Below are 10,711 nucleotides of genomic sequence, written 5' to 3'. Positions count from 1 at the left end.
GTGTCCAAACTTTTGGCCTGTACTATTTTCATATATATATATATATATATATATATATATATATATATATATATATATATATATATATATATATATATATATATATATATATATATATATATATATACTGTACTATTTTCATATATATATATATATATATATATATATATATGTATATATATATACATATACATATATATATATATATATATATATATATATATATATATATGTATATGTATATATATATACATATATATATATATATATATATACTGTACTATTTTCATATATATATATATATATATATGTATATATATATATATACATATATATATATATATATATATATATATATATATATATATATATATATATATGTATATGTATATATATATACATATATATATATATATATATATATATATATATATATATATATATATATATATATATATATATATATATATGAAAATAGTACAGTATATATATATATATATATATATATATATATATATATATGAAAATAGTACAGGCCAAAAGTTTGGACACACTTTCTCATTTCAATGCGTTTTCTTTATTTTCATGACTATTTACCTTGTAGATTATCACTGAAGGCATCAAAACTATGACACCTGTGAAGTGAAAACCATTTCAGATGACTACCTCTTGAAGCTCATCGAGAGAATGCCAAGAATGTGAAGAATATAAAAAAATATATATATATATATGAAAATAGGCCAAAAGTTTGGACACACTTATATATATATGTATATATATATATATATATATATATATATATATATATATATATATATATATATATATATATATATATATATACAGTCGCGATCAAAATCAAAAGTTTACATACACTTGTAAAGAACATAATGTCATGGCTGTCTTGAGTTTTCAATAATTTCTACAACTGTTATTTGTTTGTGATAGAGTGATTGGAGCACATTCTTTTTGGTCACAAAAAACATTCATGAAGTTTGGTTCTTTTATGAATTTATTATGGGTCTACTGAAAATGTGACCAAATCTGCTGGGTCAAAAGTATAAATACAGCAATGTTAATATTTGGTTTACATGTCCCTTGGCAAGTTTCTCTGCAATAAGGCGCTTTTGGTAGACATCCACAAGCATCTGGCAAGCTTCTGGTTGAATTGTTGACCACTCCTCTTGACAAAATTGGTGCAGTCCAGCTAAATGTGTTGATTTTCTGACATGGGCCTGTTTCTTCAGCATTGTCCACACGTCAGGACTTTGGGGAGGCCATTCTAAAACCTTAATTCTAGCCTGATTTAGCCATTCCTTTACCACTTTTGACGTGTGTTTGGGGTCATTGTCCTGTTGGAACACCCAACTGCGCCCAAGACCTAACTTCCGGGCTGATGATTTTAGGTTGTCCTGAAGAATTTGGAGGTAATCCTCCTTTTTCATTGTCCCATTTAAAGCACCAGTTCCATTGGCAGCAAAACAGGCCCAGAGCATTATACTACCACCACCATACTTGACGGTAGGAATGGTGTTCCTGGGATTAAAGGCCTCGCCTTTTCTCCTCCAAACATATTGCAGGGTAGTGTGGCCACACAGCTGAATTTTTGTTTCATCTGACATCACATGGACAAAGAGAAAACCTTCTGGAGGAAAGTTCTGTGGTCTGTACTTAAATTCTTCAGATCTCCCATTTCAACCCAACAGAACACTCAGTGTGCTCTGATGCACATCTGGAGGTAGGAGCAAAATTAAAAGAAATCTCTAGGGCAAAAAGATAAAAGCCAATTGGACGCAATTTTAAATACACGGATGGTCAGCGTCAAGCTGTTTTCATTGACTTTGGTGTGGAATAATGTTTTGGACAATTGGCAACAAGATGAAAGAGAAACCTTTCAACTGTATTGAAGTACGTGCAGAACAAAGAACATCCACTTGCAAGAAATACTTACCATAAAACAACTGTCATGGCTGCTTAAACAGTTGTCTTCTCCACATCCTTTCGCTAATAACTGACTTTTTATTGTGAAGTTTGCCTGTTATTCTTTTTTCAATAACCATTGATTACTATAATCAGTGAATCACGATAATATGATAATCTAATAAGATTGTAAGGTGATGTGTCATGTAGCCTGTAGTTTTAATTAGTTTCTGTTCAAATAATGTAAGTGAACAAGGTTCTTTTGAGATCTTGGATATGTTTGTATTCCGAAAAAAATAAACCCTTTGGGGTAAATCTGTTCCGGTGTCCAACTGGTACCAGGAAAAAAATGTGTACACATATCCGGCAGGCATTTTTGGTAAGTAACATTAATGTGACGGTTCAAATCTGTGTCACTTGTGCCAAGGTTTATTGTTTCTCAAAATTTTAAAATTTGGACAACTTTTGATGCACATAATTTTCCAATGTTTGTTTTTATGTATGTTTTACAACCCTTTGATTAGCCATTTGACATTGAAGCAGTTCCCAGAATTGTACTTTTCGTTGTGTAGTTTGCCTGTTTGTTAGTTTTAATCATTAACCATTAATTATTCATTGTAATCAATGAATTCCAAACCCCAAAACCAGTAAAGTTGGCATGTTGTGCAAATCCTTTTCAACCTATATTTAATTGAATAGACTGAAAAGACAAGATAATTAATGTTCGAGCTGGAAAACTTTGTTATTTTTTGCAAATATTAGCTCATTTGGAATTTGATGTCTGCAACATGTTTCAAAAAAGCTGGCACAAGTGGCAAAAAAGACTGAGAAAGTTGAGGAATGCTCATCAAACACTTATTTGGAACATCCCACAGGTGAACAGGCTAATTGGGAACAGGTGGGTGCCATGATTGGGTATAAAAGCAGCTTCCATGAAATGCTCAGTCATTCACAAACAAGGATGGGGCGTGGGTCACCACTTTGTGAACAAATGCGTGAGCAAATTGTCAAACAGTTTAAGAACAACATTTCTTAACGAGCTATTGCAAGGAATTTAGGGATTTCACCATCTGTGGTTCGTGATATCATCAAAATGTTCAGAGAATCTGGAGAAATCACTGCACGTAAGCGATGATATTACGGATCTTCGATCCCTCAGGCGGTACTGCATCAAAAAGTGAGTGTGTAAAGGATATCACCACATGGGCTCAGGAACACTTTAGAAATCCACTGTCGGTAACTACAGTTCGTCGCTCTGTAAGTGCAAATTAAAACTCTACTATGCAAAGCAAAAGCCATTTATCAAAAACACCCAGAAACGCCGCCGGCTTGGCTGGGCCCGACCTCATCTCAGATGGACTGATGCAAAGTAAAAGTGTCCTGTGGTCTGACGAGTCCACATTTCAAATTGTTTTTGGAAGCTGTGGACGTTGTTTCCTCCGGAACAAAGAGGAAAAGAACCATCCGGATTGGTATAGGCGCAAAGCTCAAAAACCAGCATCTGTGATGGTATGGGGGTGTATTAGTGCCCAAGGCATGGGTAACTAACACATCTGTGAAGGCACCGTTAATGCTGAAAGGTACATACAGGTTTTGGAGCAAAAGGGCCATGATAATGTTGTTATCATGGACCCCTGCTTATTTCAGCAAGACAATGCCAAGCCACGTGTTACAACAGCGTGGCTTTGTAGAAAAAGAGTGTGGGTACTAGACTGGCCTGCCTGTAGTCCAGACCTGACTCCCATTGAAAATGTGTGGCGCAATATGAAGCCTAAAATACGACAACAAAGAGACCACGGACTGTTGAACAACTATAGCTGTACATCAAGCAAGAATGGGAAAGAATTCCACCTGAAAAGCTTCAAAAATTGGTCTCCTCAGTTCCCAAACGTTTACTGAGTGTTGTTAAAAGGAAAGGCCATGTAACACAGTGGTAAAAAATGCCCCTGTGCCAACTTTTTGTAATGTGTTGCTGGCATTAAATTCTAAGTTAATGATTAATTCCCCCCCAAAAAATGTGTTTCTCAGTTTGAACATTAAATATCTTGTCTTTGCAGTCTATTTAATTGAATATAAGTTGAAAAAGATTTGCAAATCATTGAATTCTGTTCGTATTTACGAATTACACAACGTGCCAACTTCACTGGTTTTGGGTTTTGTAAGATAATGTGGTAATCTAATAAGGTTATAAGGTGAAGTGTCATGTAGCCTACAGTTTTTAATTAAATACGGTCAAATAATGTAAGTAAATAGGATTCTGTTGAGAATCAAACACGTTCTACCTATATTTGGATTTTGAAGAAGAAATCCTGTTGATATGTATTCATATCAAGTAGGCAATTTATAAAGTTACCGTTTAACATAACTCATAACATTTTACAACAAGTCACCATGGGTGTTTGTAAAATGAAAACGTTACAAAACACACAGGGCCTGATTTACTAAGATCCAAACACCACGCGGTAAACAGCGTGTGCACTCTATGAAATACGTGTACTATAAGTAGGCATTTCATTTACTAACACCGCCTGTGCAATCGTAAAATAGTGCAGACCGCCTTATTTAAATGAGGGTTTTGTGTGTACTATACGGGCCATCAACACAAAGAAACTCTCATTTACTACACATTCATGCATCATGCTCCGACTCACAGCGTTTGCTAAGTTTTCAGACATGCCGAAGGTGGGTCATTGGAGAGAGGCTGCACTTACTCCACTTGAGACGCAAAAAAATGCACACTTAAATAAGTTTTAAGAAATATTATAATTATATATACAGTACAGGCCAAAAGTTTGGACACACCTTCTCCTCATTCAATGTGTTTTCTTTATTTTCATGACTATTTACATTGTTGATTGTCACTGAAGGCATCAAAACTATGAATGAACACATGTGGAGTTATGTACCGTATTTTCCGCACTATAAGGCGCACCGGATTATTAGCCGCACCTTCTATGAATTACATATTTCATAATTTTGTCCACCAATAAGCCGCCCGGACTATAAGCCGCGCCTACGCTGCGCTAAAGTGAATGTCAAAAAAACGCTGCGCTAAAGTGAATGTCAAAAAAACAGTCAGATAGTTCAGTCAAACTTTAATAATATATTGAAAACCAGCGTTCTAACAACTCTGTCCCAAAATGTACGCAAATGTGCAATCACAAACATAGTAAAATTCAAAATGGTGTAGAGCAATAGTAACATAATGTTGCTCGAACGTTAATGTCACAACACACAAAATAAACATAGCGCTCACCTTCTGAAGTTATTCTTCATTCGTAAATCCTTCGAATTCTTCGTCTTCGGTGTCCGAATTGAAAAGTTGCGCAAGCGTGGTATCCAAAATGGCCGGTTCCTTCGGAGCTGTGTGAAAAAAGCCACCCGGCCTCTTCGCGTAAACTTCCCTTAACCACTCGCTCATCTTTTCTTCATCCATCCATCCCTTCGAGTTAGCTTTTATGATGACGCCGGCTGGAAAGGTCTCTTTTGGCAAGGTCTTCCTTTTGAATATCACCATGGGTGGAAGTTAGCATGGCAAGCTAGAACCACAGTGAAGGATGACTTCTCATTCCCTGTGGTGCGAATATTCACCGTACGTGCTCCCGTTCCACAGTGCGGTTCACAGGAATATCAGCTGTGAAATACGGTAGTAATCCGTGTGCGGATGGAGAGATTGCGTCTTTTTATGAACCGGATCGCTTAGTAGGAGCCATTTTGTGGTCTTTACAGATGTAAACAGGAAATGAAACGTACGGTGATATCCGCGCGTTTTTTCTTCTTCTTCCGGGGGCGGGTGGTAGCTTACAGTAGAAGAAGAAGCGCTTCCTGTTCTATGGGGGCGGGTGCTTTCCTTGGCGGTTGCTTGCGTAGAAGAAGAAGCGCTTCCTGTTCTACCGGGAAAAAAGATGGCGGCTGTTTACCGAAGTTGCGAGATCGAAACTTTATGAAAATGAATCGTAATAAAGCGCACCGGGTTATAAGGCGCACTGTCAGCTTTTGAGAAAAATTGTGGTTTTTAGGTGCGCCTTATAGTGCGGAAAATACGGTACTGAACAAAAAAAGGCGAAATAACTGAAAACAAGTTTTATATTCTATCCATCCATCCATCCATTTTCTTCCGCTTATCCGAGGTCGGGTCGCGGGGGCAGCAGCCTAAGCAGGGAAGCCCAGACTTCCCTCTCCCCAGCCACTTCTTCCAGCTCTTCCCGGGGGATCCCGAGGCGTTCCCAGGCCAGCCGGGAGACATAGTCTTCCCAACGTGTCCTGGGTCTTCCCCGTGGCCTACTACCGGTCGGACGGTAGTAGGCCACGGAGGCGATCGGGTTGCATCCTGACCAGATGCCCGAACCACCTCATCTGGCTCCTCTCGATGTGGAGGAGCAGCGGCTTTACTTTGAGCTCTCCCCGGATGACAGAGCTTCTCACCCTATCTATAAGGGAGAGCCCTGCCACCCGGCGGAGGAAACTCATTTCGGCCGCTTGTACCCGTGATCTTGTTCTTTCGGTCAAAACCCAAAGCTCATGACCATAGGTGAGGATGGGAATGTAAATCGATCAGTAAATCGAGAGCTTTGCCTTCCGGCTCAGCTCCTTCTTCACCACAACGGATCGATACAGCGTCCGCATTACTGAAGATGCCGCACCGACCCGCCTGAAGATCTCACGATCTACTCTTCCCTCACTCGTGAACAAGACTCCGAGGTACTTGAACCCCTCCACTTGGGGCAGGGTCTCCTCCCCAACCCGGAGATGGCACTCCACCCTTTTACGGGCGAGAACCATGGACTCGGACTTGGAGGTGCTGATTCTCATCCCAGTCGCTTCACACTCGGCTGCGAACCGATCCAGCGAGAGCTGAAGATCCTGGCCAGATGAAGCCATCAGGACCACATCATCTGCAAAAAGCAGAGACCTAATCCTGCAGCCACCAAACCGGATCCCCTCAACGCCTTGGCTGCGCCTAGAAATTCTGTCCATAAAAGTTATGAACAGAATGGGTGACAAAGGGCAGCCTTGGCGGAGTCCAACCCTCACTGGAAACGTGTCCGACTTACTGCCGGCAATGCGGACCAAGCGCTGACACTGATCATACAGGGAGCGGACCGCCAAAATCAGACAGTCCGATACCCCATACTCTCTGAGCACTCCCCACAGGACTTCCCGAGGGACACGGTCGAATGCCTTCTCCAAGTCCACAAAGCACATGTAGACTGGTTGGGCAAACTCCCATGCACCCTCAAGGACCCTGCCGAGAGTATAGAGCTGGTCCACAGTTCCACGACCAGGACGAAAACCACACTGTTCCTCCTGAATCCAAGGTTCGACTATCCGGCGTAGCCTCCTCTCCAGTACACCTGAATAGACCTTACCGGGAAGGCTGAGGAGTGTGATCCCACGATAGTTAGAACACACCCCGGTCTGCCAATCCAGAGGTACCGCCCCCAATGTCCACGCGATGCTGCAGAGTCTTGTCAACCAAGACAGCCCCACAGCATCCAGAGCCTTAAGGAACTCCGGGCGGGTCTCATCCACCCCCGGGGCCTTGCCACCGAGGAGCTTTTTAACTACCTCAGCAACCTCAGCCCCAGAAATAGAAGAGCCCACCACAGATTCCCCAGGCACTGCTTCCTCATAGGAAGACGTGTTGGTGGGATTGAGGAGGTCTTCGAAGTATTCCCTCCACCGATCCACAACATCCGCAGTCGAGGTCAGCAGAACACCATCCTCACCCTACACGGTGTTGATAGTGCACTGCTTCCCCTTCCTGAGGCGGCGGATGGTGGTCCAGAATCGCTTCGAAGCCGTCCGGAAGACGTTTTCCATGGCTTCCCCAAACTCCTCCCATGTCCGAGTTTTTGCCTCCGCAACCGCTGAAGCCGCACACCGCTTGGCCTGTCGGTACCTGTCCGCTGCCTCAGGAGTCCTATGAGCCAAAAGAACCCGATAGGACTCCTTCTTCAGCTTGACGGCATCCCTCACCGCCGGTGTCCACCAACGGGTTCTAGGATTACCGCCACGACAGGCACCAACTACCTTGCGGCCACAGCTCCAATCAGCTGCCTCGACAATAGAGGCGCGGAACATGGTCCATTCGGACTCAATGTCCAGCACCTCCCTCGTGACATGTTCAAAGTTCTTCTGGAGGTGGGAATTGAAACTCTCTCTGACAGGAGACTCTGCCAGACGTTCACAGCAAGCCCTCACAATGCGTTTGGGCCTGCCAGGTCTGTCCGGCATCCTCCCCCACCATCGCAGCCAACTCACCACCAGGTGGTGATCGGTTGAAAGCTCCGCCCCTCTCTTCACCCGAGTGTCCAAAACATGAGGCCGCAAATCCGATGACACAACTACAAAGTCGATCATGGAACTGCGGCCTAGGGTGTCCTGGTGCCAAGTGCACATATGGACACCCTTATGTTTGAACATGGTGTTCATTATGGACAATCTGTGACGGACACAAAAGTCCAATAACAAAACACCACTCGGGTTCAGATCCGGGCGGCCATTCTTCACAATCATGCCTCTCCAGGTTTCACTGTCGCTGCCAACATGAGCATTGAAGTCTCCCAGTAGAACGAGGGAATCACCCGGGGTAGCACTCTCATGTACTCCCTCGAGCGAATCCAAAAAGGGTGGGTACTCTGAGCTGCCGCTAGGCGCGTAAGCGCAAACCACAGTCAGGACCCGTCCCCCCACCCGAAGGCGGAGGGAAGCTACCCTCTCGTCCACCGGGTTGAACTCCAACGTGCAGGCTCTCAGCCGGGGGCAAACAAGAATTGCCACCCTAGCCCGTCGCCTCTCATTGCCGGCAACGCCAGAATGGAAGAGAGTCCAGCCCCTCTCGAGAGAACTGGTTCCAGAGCCCTTGCTGTGCGTCGAAGTGAGTCCGACTATATCTAGCCGGAACTTCTCGACCTCGCGCACTAGCTAAGGCTCCTTCCCCCCCAGCGAGGTGACGTTCCACGTCCCAAGAGCTGGCTTCTGTAGCCAAAGATCGGACCGCCAAGTGTCCTGCCTTCGGCAGCCGCCCAGCTCACACTGCACCCGACCTCTATGGCCCCTGCTATGGGTGGTGAGCCCATTGGAGGGGTGACCCACGTTGCCTCTTCGGGCTGTGCAGGCCCGGCCACCAGGCGCTCGCCATCGTGCCCCGCCTCCGGGCCTGGCTCCAGAGGGGGGCCCCGGTGACCCGCGTCCGGGCGAGGGAAATCTGGGTCCTTTATTTTTATTCTTCATGGAGGTCTTTGAGCTGCTCTTTGTCTGATCCCTCACCTAGGACCAGTTTGTCTTGGGAGACCCTACCAGGGGGCATAAAGCCCCCGGACAACATAGCTCCTAGGATCATTGGGACACGCAAATTCCTCTACCATGGTAAGGTGGCAGCTCAGAGAGGAGAGTTTTATATTCTAGTTTCTTTAAAATAGCCATCCTTTGCTCTGATTACTACTTTGCACACTCATGGCATTCTCTCGATGAGCTTCAAGCACACCTGGGAAGTGAAAACCATTTCAGGTGACTACCTCTTGAAGCTCATCAAGAGAATGCCATGAGTGTGCGAAATAGTAATCAGAGCAAAAGGGTGGCTATTTTGAAGAAACTAGAATACAAAACATGTTTTTAGTTATTTCACCTTTTTTTGTTAAGTACATAACTCCACATGTGTTCATTCATAGTTTTGAAGCATTCAGTGACAACCTACAATGTAAATAGTTATGAAAATAAAACGCATTGAATGAGAAGGTGTGTCCAAACCTTTGGCCTGTACTGTATATTCTATGCGGAAAAAAACGAACACCATTAAAAACTACAGGACTAAAGGACACCAAACGAAAGGACACCAAAACGCATCAATTGAATTCATTTTAATCACCCTCTTAAGTCCCCTAGCAGCTCTAAAATTATAAAATTATGTTGCTCAATAGACAATATGTCTAATAATGTTTTATTTCTGACCGTCCAAAATGTTGACACTCACACAGATTCTCGTCTGTCCATCGTCTGTTTGTGCAGCGCAAGCTCTGATCCTGCATCTGTGTGAGGAACTGTGTCAATTTGCACGTTCTTCCCACACATGCTCAATACAACGTAAAGTAGTGCTCGCAAAAACGGTGATGAGTGTTGATTAATCTAATTTCACGTGCTAAATAATTATATGTGCATCTTCTCCTCCCAGAATCGTGGGCATTTTGATGATTTCAAATAGTTTGCAAAATAATGAAGACAGAGACGTAAAATGGATTGCACGCCTCAGTCTGCTCACTTAACAGACGCAATCCACTTTGCACAAATGCACACGCAAGGTAGAACAGTTTTGCGTGTGCTATCAGGTTTGCACGTGTTTTTGTACATGCAAGCCCTCTAGTAAATTAGGCCCACAGTGTTAACTGTAATATAGGGACATTATGGCAAAAGTGTTTCAACGCCTTTTTCTTAACCCTCACACAAGTGTAAAAAGAAGTTAACCACTGTAAAACCACAAAACAGTTGTCCATAACGCTAATAACAACTTCTTCTATCTCGTGAGGTGGCTCCTTCTGAAATATGTGTTGCAAAACCAAATAAAAAGCTAAATATTCCTTTTCTTCCTCCACAAGATTTGCTTTAGAGGTGTGATGATCGAGTCGCATGGTGATGCGGGGTTCGTTCTCCCAGGATGCAAAAGGACTTCGGACACAGCGTGCAGGTAGGAAATGATTTATTTTAAAAATAAATCAGACGGGAACAAAGAAAAACCTGCTCATAGCACGGAAGGCAAAACTAAAAGGGACTAGCGTGGGAGCTAGCAAGTAAA

The sequence above is a fragment of the Nerophis lumbriciformis genome, linkage group LG26, assembly GCF_033978685.3.
Source record: "Nerophis lumbriciformis linkage group LG26, RoL_Nlum_v2.1, whole genome shotgun sequence".
NCBI classification, from domain to species: domain Eukaryota; kingdom Metazoa; phylum Chordata; class Actinopteri; order Syngnathiformes; family Syngnathidae; genus Nerophis; species Nerophis lumbriciformis.
This window is presented reverse-complemented; position numbering follows the sequence as displayed.